Raw genomic sequence first — 14,496 nt, 5'->3', positions numbered from 1 at the left:
AGCGCTATGTGGGACTGTGTCCAACCTAATTATCTCTTGTCTGCTCCAGCGCTTAGTATAGTGCTTGGCATATAGTAAGCATTTAAAGACCCTAAATATCAGTAGTAGTGGTAGTGGTAGTGGTAGTGGTGAAGATTGGAAAAGGCCTCTATCCTCTTCCAGGTGCATATTTTAAATGTTATCCTTTCGGGAAAATTGTTATTCCTTTATATCTGTGAGAAAAGTTCTTGAGATCTAACACCTCATTTCCTACTGACTCAATGATTCAGAAGAATTAATTCCATAAGACACAATACTCCTCCCAAAAGAGAGCTAGAGCTATGTGGAGTTTTATTATATCTCTCTGCGAGACCTGCAACTGGCAGTACCAGGCATGATGACTATGTCAAAGTACTAATAAGCCAAATGCCCATGTGGTTTCAATGGTTTCCAGTGCTCTATCCAAATGAAAAGTTCTGCAACAAAGAAGACTGATTCCTTTTGGTTTACCCAAGCCTGAGGTTCATATGAGTGGATGGAAGGGAAGTTAGCATTTTTTTTTATTTTTGACTCTGTACTTGGGACTTCAGTGTATGAATTTGTTCCATAGTTTTAAACTTAGCTCTGCCATTCAAAAGGTAGATTTCCAAAGGCAAGTTATCATGTTCTGTGGTGTACTGTAATAAGTTCCAAAGGACCATTTGTATGTTTTATAAAAGTGAGCCTCATAAAAAGACATTTTTACCTGTAATAGCTAATTTTCCCATGGCATTTAAACCATTTATTAAGTGCATACTACATAGTAAGCATTAGGGCAGATAGAAGATTATCAGATGGGACCCAATCCCTGTCCTTGGCAGGGTTCAGAGTCTATGTTATCCCATATTATAAATAAGGAAACTGAGGCCCAGAGAAATCAAGTGACCTGCCTGCTATCTGACCTTGGACAAGTGGCATGGGCAAGAACCCAGGTATCCCTTCTCCCAGTCCTGTGCTCTTTCCACTAGGCCATTCAGGACTTGAGTAGCCTTGAGACCACAAGTGTGCAAAGGAATAGAGAGACAGTTAATTAATATCCTAATGTCCTAGTGGCTCAGACATGTGACTTCCTGGGACTCTGGCAGCACTACCAAGAAGGACCAGGCCCTGCCCTAGAGAGCCCATGAGCACAGGGAGACCAGAGCTGACAAGCCTCAGGCCAGCCTCAAAGATTTCAAAATCAAGGACGTGCATGGAGGAATTGATTATGGTACTAGTGGCTTCCACAGTGCCACTCACAGTCTCTAGTTCCTCCTGAGTCTGGGGGGACGTGACCAGCAGAGACCACCAGAGACTGGCTGATGGTCACCAAGTTACAAAACAGTAAAATTGTTTTCAGACCCAGAAGACCCATAAAATAATGAAAAAAACCACAACTCTGGAACATTGGATTAAAAAATTCCAATGGAAAATATCATCTGCCTTTCATTTCCATTTCCCGAACAGCAGAGTGGCCTGGTGGAAAAAGCATGGGCCTGGGAGTTGGAGGACCTGAGTTCTAATTCTGGTTCTTCCACTTGCCTGCTGTGTGACCTTCAGTAAGTCACTTAACTTCTCTGTGCCTCAGTTACCTCATCTGTAAAATAAGGATTAAGACAATAAGCCCCATGTGGGACATAGGACTGTGTCCAATCTGATTAGTTTGCATCTATCCTTGCGCTTAATACAGTGCTTGGCACATCATAAGTGTTTAAACAAATACCACAATTAAAGAAGCTGACACAATCGTTTAACAGTAATATGATGAGAGCGTGAACCTAACTGGGGTCAGTTTGTTTGGGCAAATCTGGGAAATAATTATTTCAATGCATCTTCTGGCCTGACCTGCTTTCAAACAGAAGACCAGACATAAGATCCTGAGCAACCCTGCCTGATAAAAGCTCAAGGACAGACAAAATTTTTCTCTCCCTCCTTGACACTCACTACAACCCACAAGCAGAATGAACTCTGTTTTCTCAGCTTTGAAGCCACTACCAAGGGAGGCTTACACGAACCACTTTTGGAGAGTTCAAAGTGGGCCCAAAAAAGCACAGAGGAAGACAGAGGTGGAGCAACACAGAGAAAGACTCACAATCAGAGCAGCTGCTACACACAGAGACATATGAACACGCCTAGTTTGCCACTCACTTTTAAAAAAATAAAATGGCATTTAAGCGCTTACTATGTGCCAGGCACTGTCCTAAGTGCTGGGGTAAATACAGGCTAATCAATTTGGGCACAGTCTACATCCCGCATGGGGCTCAAAGTCCATTTTAGAGATGAGGTAACTGAGGCACAAGGAAGTTAAGTGACTTGCCCAAGGTCACACAGCAGACAAGTGGTGGAGCCAGGATCAAAACCCAGTACTTCTGATTCCCAGGCCCATGCTCGATTCACAACATCCTCTGTGGTGGCGGTAAACTGCCCTAAAGCTCTGTTGGCTGACAGCAGCCAGCCAGCTGTGGTTACCCCTTTCTGCCCCACTACTTCCTGCTCCTCTATGCTCACTGAAGGCTCCTCCTGCTGCCAATATTGCTATCAGGATCCCTGCTGCTACTGTGGAGAATATACAGGGCGGGCAAGGAACGAAGCAGTAACAGGACACCTGGCAGGACAAAGAGGTGAACAAGGGCAGTAGTCCAATATGGGACAGCAATCAATAATCACTGATAATACTTACTGAGCATCTTTGTGTAGCATACTGGACTGCTTCTGAGAAAACCACAGTGATAAAAGAAATGATCCCTGTCCTCAAAGAGCTTATAATCTAAAGAGGACCTGGACAAAATATATTTTGGAGCGAAAAGAAGCTGTAAAGATTTATATGTTCACAATTGCATGGGAGGTGGCATAGTGGAAAGGCAATCGGATTCTCCTTTCCTGAAGACACTTGTTGCTGCCTCTGCTCCTCCCTGCTATGCCCCTGCCATTCTTTTCCTTGGGACTGTGTTCTTTGCCTACTCCCACTCTCCCAGCCACCGGAGCTGCAAGCAGGACATTTTTCTAATAATAGTGATGGTATTTATTGTGCCAATCACTGTACAAGGCACTAGGGAGATTCAAGATGATGAGGTGGGGCACAGACTCCATCCCACATGGGGCTCACAGCCGAAGTGAGAGGGAGAACATGTATTTCGCCCTGATGTGGAGACAGAGGCATTGATTAGGCAAGTTTCATATCAGGCAAGTGGCACAGCTGGCATTAAAACCCAAATCCCCTGACTCTCAGGCCTGTGGTCTGGTCAGCCTGCTTCTCTTTTCTTCTCAGTGGAGGGCCAATGGTCACTCATTTGATTGTATTTATTGAACTTACTGTGTGCAGAGCACAGTACTAAGCGCTTGGGAGAATACAAAACTTTGTGACTCTCTTACCAAGATCAAGAGTTCTGGTCACTGTAGATTTACCAAAAACTGAAAAAAAGCTTAATGGGTACTGAGAAACCTAATACAAAAGCCCCAGTAGAGCAGTGGAGATAAAGTGGGGCGGGGGGGGCCTGAACTAAGGGTTATGAGGTGGTAAGGACAACCTAGAATGAACCCAGAAAATTCTGCTCAAAACAAAATACCGCTTTTAAGACTAAATCATTTTTATGGCATCATATGAGTTCCTTAGAAAGGGCTGCTATTAAACTACACATATAAAGAAAATCACCTTGGATTTCCAGGAATTGCTGTTTGAATCAAACCTGTTTCGAGAGTCTCTGAAGCAGATCCAATAAAAAGAATGACTGTGCTCTCAGTTAATACAGTCCCACATCACTGTATGAGAATTTCCAAAATAACCATTTTCTGTGACAGATTTATTTAATAGCTCTTTAAAACCTGCTATTAGAGTTAGAGATTAAACTGTCAATTCAGTCCTACTAAATTTTAAAAAAAGAATGAAAAAAAGAGATTTGGGAAGAAATTAATCTGGATGTACTTGCTACATCAAAAGAGGGTAGGGTTTTAATGCTGAAAAAGAAAAAATACAGTTAAAACTGTATGCCTCTAAAATATTTGTTTCATCTCTCCAAGTAAAAGTCTTTGTCCTTTAGACACATGGTAGCTATTTTTGTTTCATTCTGAACATTTGTATTTAGGTTAAGATCTACTGGATATCATTTACCTGAAAAATATGGTTAAGTTTCTGTCTGCCCAGAAAATAACTCCAAATGCCTTCATTGCAACAAAAGTACCTCCAAAATGTCAATTATATTTTCCTTTTGCTTGCAGCTGAACCTGATATAGTTACAAATATCCTTAAAGAACAACCCCTAACAATCCAAAAGTAAGATGCTTGTCACCTCTGACTTTTAAGCCCATCCAGATTTTCAAAAACAGCAGGGATTTTTTCCTCATTAAAATGTCTCAGAGTTGGCTCTACTACTTTTGACTAGAGTAAAAGAAGTAATGTCCTTCAGCTGTTCAAGAAAGAACAGTGTTGAGAAAAGGCTGCAGAAGATGACTTCTGACCCAAATTGTAGTGTGTCCAATGAGAAAACCAAACCAAGCTCACCTGAGGCATTATCATCTTTTAGGCCTAAGAAGTCCCGGCTTCTTTGTCTTGTCTTACGCTGCCGAGGTGTCTCCAACCCACAGCAACGCCATGGACACATCTCTCCCAGAACCCTCCACCTCCGTCTGCAATCATTCTGGTAGTATATCCATGGAGTTTTCTTGGTAAAAATACAGAAGCGGTTTACCATTACCTTGAATCTCCAATCTCGACTCTCTCCCATGCCGCTGCCGCCCAGGTGAGGTGAGTTTTGATTTGTAGCAGATTGCCTTCCACTTGCTAGCCAATGCCCAAGCTAGGAATGGATATGGTTCCGCTTGACTCTCCCTCCCATAGTCGAGACTGGTAGAGTACTGGAAACTCTCCAGGTGCGACCCTGAGAGGGGTCCTGGCTTCTTTACCCTAGAGGAAAGCAATGGGCTCCAGAGCTAACTTTGGCAAACAGAGGGTGGGGTGGTAACCTGCCCATCTGGACCTGGTCCCAGCAGGCTGAACAGTACCACCACCAGTGGCCTTTGGTCCCAGGAGATTTGGAACAGAGAAGCAGGAAGACATAGTCCTACTGATGCCACCTTGAGAAGCAGCGTGCCCTGGTGAAAACAGCACAGGCCAAGAGAGTCAGAGGACCTGGATTCTAATCCCTTCTTCACCACATACTGGCTATGTGACCTTGGGCAAATCGCTTAACTATTCTGTGCCTCAGATTCCTCATACATAATACGGAAACTAGGATCCCTTTCTCCCTCTCCCAAAGACTGTCTCACATGATTAGGAACTATGATGGACCTGAGAATCTTGTTTCTACCACCAGTGTTTAGTACTGTGCTTGCCTTACAGTAACCACAAATACTATGTTATTACATTATTATTGTCTTCCCAGTTCCCACAGAGTCAGATACATTTCTCAGAAGGTATATAACCCCCTCTAGACTGTACGATCATTGTGGGCAGGGAATGTTTCTGATTACAGGAAGCAGCATGGCATAGTTGATAGAGCACCGGCCTGGGAATCAGAAGGTTGTGAGTTCTAATCCCCCCTCCACCACTTGCCTGCTGTGTGACCTTGGGCAAGTCAGTTCACTTCTCTGGGCCTCAGTTATCTCCCATGTAAAATGGGGATTGAGACTGTGAGCACCGTATGGGACAGGGACTATGTCAACCCGATTTGCTTGTATCCACCCCAGTGCTTAGCTCAGTGCCAGGCACACAGTAGGTGCCTTACAAATACCACAATTATTATTATAATTATTAATATTGTAAAGTACTCTCCCAAGTGCTTAGTACAGTGCTCTGCACACAGTAAGTGCTCAATAAATTCCATTGAGTGAACTGAATGAATGAATAACCTCTCTCCTCTTGACAACATGAGTTCTGAGGGCAGGTCTGGTCAGATAGCTTACCCCTCTCCCCATGAGGCCGCAGAGAGCATGGCATTCACTGACCATAACAGGAGCAACACTGGCTTTTCGTATCAGACCTCACGGAACAAGGAAAGAAACCAAATTTGCTACATCAATTCCTACCATACTATAATAAGTACGATATCTGTTAAGCCTTCGTCAAGCACTATTCTAAATGCTGGGGTAGATACAAATTAATCAGGTCAGACATAGTCCCTGTCCCATATGGGGTACACAGCCCAAGTTAGTACAAAGTACTATCAGTTCTCTTTCAAGATCTATTTTCATTTATTTTCTTTCTCTAATACAGGGTATTTATGTTCCAAAATGCTTAGGTATCAGCACAAATTCTTCCTCCCTTTTCCCATGCTATTATTCAGTAGTGTAGAATTTCATGAGGCCACTTCAGAAAACAAAGACAGTGCCTTTTTCAATCACATGACCAAGTACACCATTCATAATGAAAAAAACAAACCTCTCGTATCATTTACCTAACACGCCTCTTGCCATTACTTTTAATTAATGTCAAAAAATAGTTCAGCCACCCAAAAGCCACTTATAAAATACAGGGCGTCTATCTGTTCGAATATATTCATATATTTGTTTTCTTTTGTTCAGTCCATGTATCAAATATATAAATTATTCTCTTGAAATAATCTGGAATAATTAATTCTTTAATTAAAATCCACCTCCAGCGAAGTGATCAACTACTTCCATTGTCCAGACCAGGGTGTCTTATCTGTACATAAAGATTAGGGCTGGGGAAGGAGTCAAAGTTCAGAAGCCAGCTTTGAAGTGCACAGATTTCTTTCAAGTTGAACAGTTCACCATTTACGATTGGTATCATAGTGCAAAATAAGCCTAAGCCTCCTTTCTCGGCCCCCAACTCCCCAACTTTTAAACTTTCAACTTCATCCTCACCTCCTGAATACTGGGCACTTTATGGGGGACTGGGAAATGAAGACAAAGATAACACTTTAATCAAGCTATCTGGCGAGGTCTCGCTTTCATGTCAATTTCACCTGTGTAACAGGATGTGTAACATGATATTAATTAGGAGTACAGGCATCATTTAACAAACTATTTCCTAAATCCATTCTTCCCTCTGGAGGAGGGTGGGGGAGAGATGAGGGGGAACTGCACACATAAGGAGAACGTAAGGAAGAAAATTAGGAAAGTGGATTAAAAGAAGTTGGAAAATGGACACAAAATGGAAGGGGAAACTGAATGAGAGGAGAATCAAACGTTTTAGGTGATTACTATGACAGACCATGCTGATTCTTCGGCAGGAATAGAGATTAAGGGAGAAAACTTGGAATGCGGAGCTGAGATGACTGGTTACTCTAGTCACAGGGCCACCCAACAGAGGCAGGGCAGATGCTCTGGGCTTCAAATATCGTTCAACATTTTAAATGTGCCAACCATTACAATGAAGCCAGTACCATTTCACCCTTTGCCCCACCTCACCCTTTCTGCTAGAGACTTCCTTCCTTATTATCAAGATTTCACCTGTATTGTCCACTATGGCTTCTATGTTTTTTTTTATTATGGTATTTGTTAAGTGCTTACTATGTGCCAGGCACTGTTCTAAGCGCTGGGGTAGATACAAGGTTTTTAGGTTGGACACAGTCCATGTCCCAAATGGGGTTCATAGTCTTATTCCACATGCCGAGGTAACTGAGGCACAGAGAAGTGAAGTGACTTGTCCAACATCAACCAGCAGACAAGTGGTGGAGCTGGGACTAGAACTCAGGTCCTTGTGACTCCTGGGCCTGTGCTCTATCTAGCAGGCCACACTGCTCCTCCTTTACATAAATCCCAAATTTTATGCTTGTACAAATTCTGTATACATCTATGTTCCCAAATTTAGGGACACACACTTATACACAATTCCTTTCAACCACCTTAGCAATAAAGACATCCTGGAGTTAAAAATCAAACAGCTTTTGGTTTTCATTGTGGGTGACTGATTCCAAATAAAAGACGAAAATTCAGGAAGGTCTTATCCCCAGGATCTCCAAGAGCATGTTGCAGCATGGTCTGGGAACTGGGAGAAGCAGCTAACTCTGTTATGCTAGGTTCACTCATGACCTATTCACATAGGGTAGCCAAATGTCCCTAAGTAGGCAGGGCCATCATGCATTTGATCCAGGTGCCCCAAAAGTCCAGCAGGTGACCTGTGGAACACAGAAACATCTCACTTCTGACTTATAAGAAGCTGCATTGTTTAATGGATAGAGCCTGGGCTTGGGAGTCAGAAGGACCTGAGTTCTTTTGCTACCTGTCTGTTGTGTGACCTTACGCAAGTCACTTCACTTCTCTGGGCCCCAATTACCTCATCTTTAAAAAAAAATGGGGATTAAGAGTATATACCCCATGTGGGACAGGGACTGTGCCCAACCTGATTGACTTGTATCTACTCCAGAGCTTAGAAGAGTGCTTGGCACACTGTGCTTAAAAATCATCATCATCATCATCATCAATCGTATTTATTGAGCGCTTACTATGTGCACAGCACTGTACTACGCGCTTGGGAAGTACAAATTGGCAACATATAGAGACAGTCCCTACCCAACAGTGGGCTCACAGCCTAAAAGGGGGAGACAGAGAACAAAACCAAACATACTAACAAAATAAAATAAATAGAATAGATATGTACAAGTAAAATAAATAAATAAATAGAGTAATAAATATGTACAAACATATATACATATATACAGGTGCTGTGGGGAAGGGAAGGAGGTAAGATGGGGGGATGGGGGGGAGAGGAAGGAAGGGGCTTAGTCAGGGAAGGCCTCCTGGAGGAGGTGAGCTCTCAGCAGGGCCTTGAAGGGAGGAAGAGAGCTAGCTTGGCGGATGGGCAGAGGGAGGGCATTCCAGGCCCTGGGGATGACGTGGGCCGGGGGTCGATGGCGGGACAGGCGAGAACGAGGTACGGTGAGGAGAACGAGGTACTGTGATTACCATAATCACCGAGGTACGGTGATTACCAAAATACCATAATTATTATTATGGTGATTATTATTATTAATAATAATGGCATTTATTAAGCACTTACTATGTGCATAGCACTGTTCTAAGCGCTGGGGAGGTTACAAGGTGATCAGGTTGTCCCACGGGGGGCTCACAGTCTTCATTCCCATTTTACAGATGAGGTAACTGAGGCCCAGAGAAGTGAACTGACTTGCCCAAAGTCAGACAGCTGACAAGTGGCGGAGCCGGGATTTGAACTCATGACCTCTGGCTCCAAAGCCCGTGCTCTTTCCACTGAACCACACTGCATTAAATAGCCCAGTAGATGGCCTTCTGGTGGTCCACACTTCTGCAGTCACACCACCCTGACTATGGCCAGTTGATGCCATTGCTGCCATTCTCTGGGAGGGAGGAAGCAAGCCAATTCACTATGGGCAGATTCCCCCAGCTTCCAAGTGCCCTGCCTCTACCCTCCCACCCGGAAACTGTTTATTGCCAAGTGATCTTCAAAACCTGCCTTTAACCTCCTTTAGCGTTGCCAGATTGCTGGAAGGTTGTTTCCCAGAGAAGAGCAACCTAACTGTACCTGCCTGTTGAATGGTGGGTGACTGGGGGAAAGGGGAGGGTGAAAAGGAACAGGAAACAGGTCATAAGCTCCTTGAGGGTAGGGATCATGTCTACCACCTTTGCTTTATTCCCCATTAATTCTATTTGTTCTGATGATTTTGACACCTGTCCACATGTTTTGTTTTGTTGTCTGTCTCCCCCTCTAGACTGTGAGCCCGTTGTTGGGTAGGGACCGTCTCTATATGTTGCCGATTTGTACTTCCCAAGCATTTAGTACAGTGCTCTGCACACATTAAGCGCTCAATAATTATGATTGAATGAATGAATGGTACTTATTAAGCTCTGACTACACACTGGGGTAGATACAAGATAGGTAAGACACAGTCCCTGCCCCGTATGAGGTTTATAATCTAAGTAGGAGGGAGAAGAGGTATTTTATCCCCATTTCACAGATTAGGAAATTGAGGCACAGAGAAGTTAAGGGTCTTGCCTGAAGTCACACAGCAGGCAAATGGCACAGCTGGGATTAGAACCCAGGCCCTCTAACTCCCAGGCTTTGTTCTTTCCACCAGGCCATGGTGCTTCTCATGCACTCAGTTCTGTGTCCTACACACAGAAAGCACTCAGTAAGTACCATCGATTGAATGGGTGAGAAAAATAATTACTCCCCCACACCTCAATTATCACCCCTGCAAAGGGTGAGCAACAAGTTAGGGAGAATTAGGGTTTGACCAAGAGGCTTTTGCTTTGGGAGATTGAAATTGAAGCCACTTAACTATGTAGCTCAAAATTAGGGCTAATAGTAATAATGATAACAACAACAATAATAATAATAATGTTGGTATTTATTAAGCGCTTACTATGTGCCAGGTAATTGTTTGTATTTGTTTAAAGCTCTGTCTAAATGCCAAGCACTATACTAAGCCTTGGGGTAGATAATCTGGTTGGACAGAGTCCCTGTCCCACATGGGGCTCACAATTTAAGGGAGAAGGAGAATATGTATTTAATAATCCCACATCAGCCAGCTGGTATTTGGGGTGAAGCAGTAAAATACTGAATGACAAGCTCAGTTGTAAACGACCCAGTTGAGAGCTTTGTGGAGTCCCTACTGACCTTAGCCAAATGGAAGTCCCAAACAAGACAGTGACCAAAGATAAAATGTAGTCAGCAACACAAACTGCATAGGATAACAACAGGAAAAATGTCGAAGTCGAGGTTTCCAAGATAATACTTAAAACCAAGAATGTCAAGATCAAGTTTAGTGATCAACTCCCCCAGCCTCCAGGTGTTCAGATTACTGGTCCCTTCCCAAACACTCACAGGAAGCACCCACCAACATCCCTCAAATGACCTACATTGACCTTGAGAAAATATAGTAATTTTACCATTGAGACATTGCAGCTTAAAGGAGGGAGGAAATACAAAGAGAAATAGCAAGTTTGCTGCCTTCTGCTCCTCCAGCTTTCAGGCCATCTGCAGAGCTTCATTTTTCAGAATTGGGAAATGGAAGAGACAGGACCAAGGGTTTAAATAGTTTGCCCAGGGCCATACAAAAAACCAAAGTCAAACTGAGGGTAAGTCAATTGAAAGTCCACCCACATTCAACCAGAACACATGGAAAAACACCTAGGTGAGGTAGGCTCCTTACCAGGAGGAAGAGGAAGAAGAGGGGAAACAAACTTTATGCTCAAACCAGAACTTCTCTTCCCCTTTCTAATGCACCAAATACACATAAAATTTCTACTCATGGGGGCCTTTTCAGACGTGTTTTTCATGTATCGGTCTAGTCTCCACTAGGCTTACATTTTCAGTATTGTTGGGTCTTGAAGTTTAATGAAATTGAAAAGTGAAGCCCAGCAAGTCTACGGGGCTTCACATTAGCCCAGTGCTAATCATGTCTTCTCAAAGTGATCACAGATTTCTTTAGGGGACTTTCTGGGGAAATGGCTCCACCGTTCACCCCTGGCTCAACCTTCACACTTCCCTCTACTTGCCTGACTGCTTCCCTGTATAATAACTGACTAGTAATAATTGTGCTATTTGTTAAGCACTTGTTTTGTGCCACATACTGTACTGAGTACTGGGGCAGACATAATATAATCATGTAGACCCAGTCCCTGCCCCCACATAGGGCTCGAATCTAAATAGGAGGGAGAAGAGGTATTTCATCCCATTTTATGGAAGAGAAAACCGAGACACAGAAAAGTTAAGTGATTTGCCCAAGGTCCCAGGTGGCAAGTGACAAAGCTAGGATTAGAACCCCTGTCCTCTGACTCCCAAACCTGTGCTCCTGCCACTAGGCCACTCTGCTTCTCTCTACCCCAGTAGCCCCTCCCCTCTTTCTATATCTATTTCTGTAAATTCTATTTTTTTCCCTACAGCTCCAATACAATGGAGCTCGCTTCTTGTAATACTTCCATCTCCTCAGCTGCTTTTACGCCTATCTCTGTTACACTGTCTTCTCTAAAGCACTCGATAAATACAACTGATTGACTGATATTGGCCCCATCTCCCAGAATGCAAATTCAGAGAACCAGGGCCATTCTGGGTCAGGATGTGGGGAGAGGCTGCAGGTGGGGTGCCTCACAGCTTTCCCCTGCACTTAACCATTCTGGGCACAGACGCAAAGTCTATCAGGTTGAAGCTTTAGGGATAAAAAAAGGTTATCCAGAGAGATTTAGAACAGAGGAAGAGGTGACGGGACCAGAGACTTTGGGATGTAGGGAGAGTGGGGAGCCTTGAAAGCCTGAGAGCCGCAGACCTCTTGGCAGTTGGAGGGGGAAGGGAAGGGTCTAGCTTTATGTAGGTCAACTGAAAAGAGATATAACACAGAACTTTTGCAAGTCCCTGAAGGACAAAATTCACTCTTACAATAGGGAACTGCTTAAGACCGTTTCATTAATCCTTTATCAGTTTGCTCTATGCATTCCCATTCACGGACTGGGCAGCAAACAAGTTCACAAAGGGAGATGGCAAAGAGGTAAAGACTTGTTTGGGTCATTTCATAGGTCTTTTTAATACTCAGGAACTACAGTAACCATTGAAAAGAAAAATCCTGAGAACTATTTTGAACAGATGTCAATATAAGTGAAAATAATCTCCAATGACATATTTAGTTCTCTGTTCCTGAAAGATCGGCTCTTTCTGTACCCCAAACTAGAAATCTCATCCAAACAGTAAAATATAAATATGCCACCTTATTCATATACATATCCTCTCAGTCTTGTACAGTACCCCAAAATGAAAATACTATTTATCTCTTCCATTAGCACAAGAGTGCTTGGTATTCAGGGAGAGCTCTGGAGTAAAACTCTGGAGGTGTGGATTCTAGTACTTCCTCTGACTGGAGCAAAAAACTACTGAAGGCCAAAAAAAATTATGAAATTCTGTTGCTTAATTCACAACACAATAACAATATAAATAGCATCCATGGAGCACCACTGAGTGTAAAGCATTATACTAAGTGCTTGAGAAGTAGAAAACAAGGAAGGACAACTTCTCTGTCTACAAGGAGCTTACATTCTAAAAGGAGAAATAAATATAAAAGGACTTAACATAATCAAAACAAATAATTGTGCAGTTGAATAAACATATATACATGAGGGCTGAGGATGGCTATAAATCCCTCTAGACTATAAGCTCTTTGTGGGCAGGGAATGGTTCTACTAACTGTTATATTCATTCATTCAATCGTATTCATTGAGTGCTTACTGTGTGCATAGCACTGGACTAAGCGCTTGGGAAGTACAAGTTGGCAACATACAGAGATGGTCCCTACCCAACAGCAGGCTCACAGTCTAGAAGGGGGAGACAGACAACAAAACATATTAACAAAATAAAATAAATAGAATAAATATGTACAAATAAAATAGAGTAATAAATATGTACAAACATATATACATATATACAGGTGCTGTGGGGAGGGGAAGGAGGTAAGGCAGGGGGGATGGGGAGGGGGAGGAGTATATTATACTCTCCCAGGTGCTTAGTACAGTGCTCTGCACAAAGTGCTCAACTAATAACTGATGGAAATCCATACGTACTAGACGTGACTGGTGGGTTTATATGATTGGGAGTACTGGGAATTCATCAGGGAAAGCTTTGTTGAAGGAGGTGGGATTATAGAAAGGGCTGGAGTTCCAAAATGGGAGGAAGAGTATAAATGAGGGAGCAGAGGCAGGGGTGAGGCAGAGTTAGAAGCTTAGCTGGAGAGCAACAAAGTAGGCTGCGGAATAGTGGGTGAAGAAAGCACATCATCATCAATCGTATTTATTGAGCGCTTACTATGTGCAGAGCACTGTACTAAGCGCTTGGGAAGTACAAATCGGCAACATATAGAGACACATTTGTTAGGTGGGCTGAGTAGGAGTTTCAAGGGCCTTGAAACTGATCGTGAGAAGCTCTGCTTGATTTGGAGGGGCAGGGATAGACAGTGGAGGGTCTTGTGGAGTGGACTGATATGTGCCTAGATAGACAGAAGCATGGAGAGGCTGCAGACAGGGAGAGGAGACCAGTGAGGAGGCCAGTACAACAGTATAGTCATGATGTGACTACAGCTTGTACCAGCCAGGTAGCTTTTTTGGGTGGAAAAGAAAGGAGAGTCCCAGGAGACGATGAGTATGAAGAGCCAACAAGACTTGGATGTAGACCAAATGCACATCCAAGTTCTTAAGTAGTTACAAGTATGAACCACACAACAGCAAACAGCAGGACAAGATCACTAAAAATGGGTCTTAAGAATAGCATTAATATCATTAGTAGTAGCAATAATAATAGTGGTATTTGTTAAGTGCTTACTTTGTGTCATGGCCCTTTGGTAAGCATTGGGGTAGATACAAGTTCATCAGGTCAGACAGAGTCCCTGTCCCACATGGGGCTCACAGTTTAAGTAGGAGGGAAAACAGGTACTGAATCCCCATTTTACAGAGGAGGAAACTGAGGCACAGAAAAGTGAAATGACTTGTCCAAGGTCACACAACAATCTACCAATGGTATTTATTGAACACTTACTATGTGGAGAGCACTGCACTGATCAGCTAGGACAGCACAATACAACAGAG

The 14,496-nt window shown here is 43.2% G+C and overlaps 1 protein-coding gene and 1 non-coding gene across 2 annotated transcripts in view; both read right to left on the bottom strand.

The window, feature by feature from the left end:
- GPC3 (glypican 3) overlaps positions 1-14,496 on the bottom strand; it is a 432,499-nt gene that overhangs the window by 332,565 nt on the left and 85,438 nt on the right. The window lies entirely within an intron of this gene.
- Positions 4,749-4,881, bottom strand: LOC119930240. Its single transcript, XR_005451725.1, has one exon. It is a non-coding gene; the product is annotated as a small nucleolar RNA SNORA7 (small nucleolar RNA).

This window comes from Tachyglossus aculeatus, chromosome 6, assembly GCF_015852505.1.
Source record: "Tachyglossus aculeatus isolate mTacAcu1 chromosome 6, mTacAcu1.pri, whole genome shotgun sequence".
Classification (NCBI taxonomy): domain Eukaryota; kingdom Metazoa; phylum Chordata; class Mammalia; order Monotremata; family Tachyglossidae; genus Tachyglossus; species Tachyglossus aculeatus.
The sequence above is the reverse complement of the archived record's forward strand: the minus strand, read 5'-3'. Positions and strand labels throughout refer to the sequence as shown.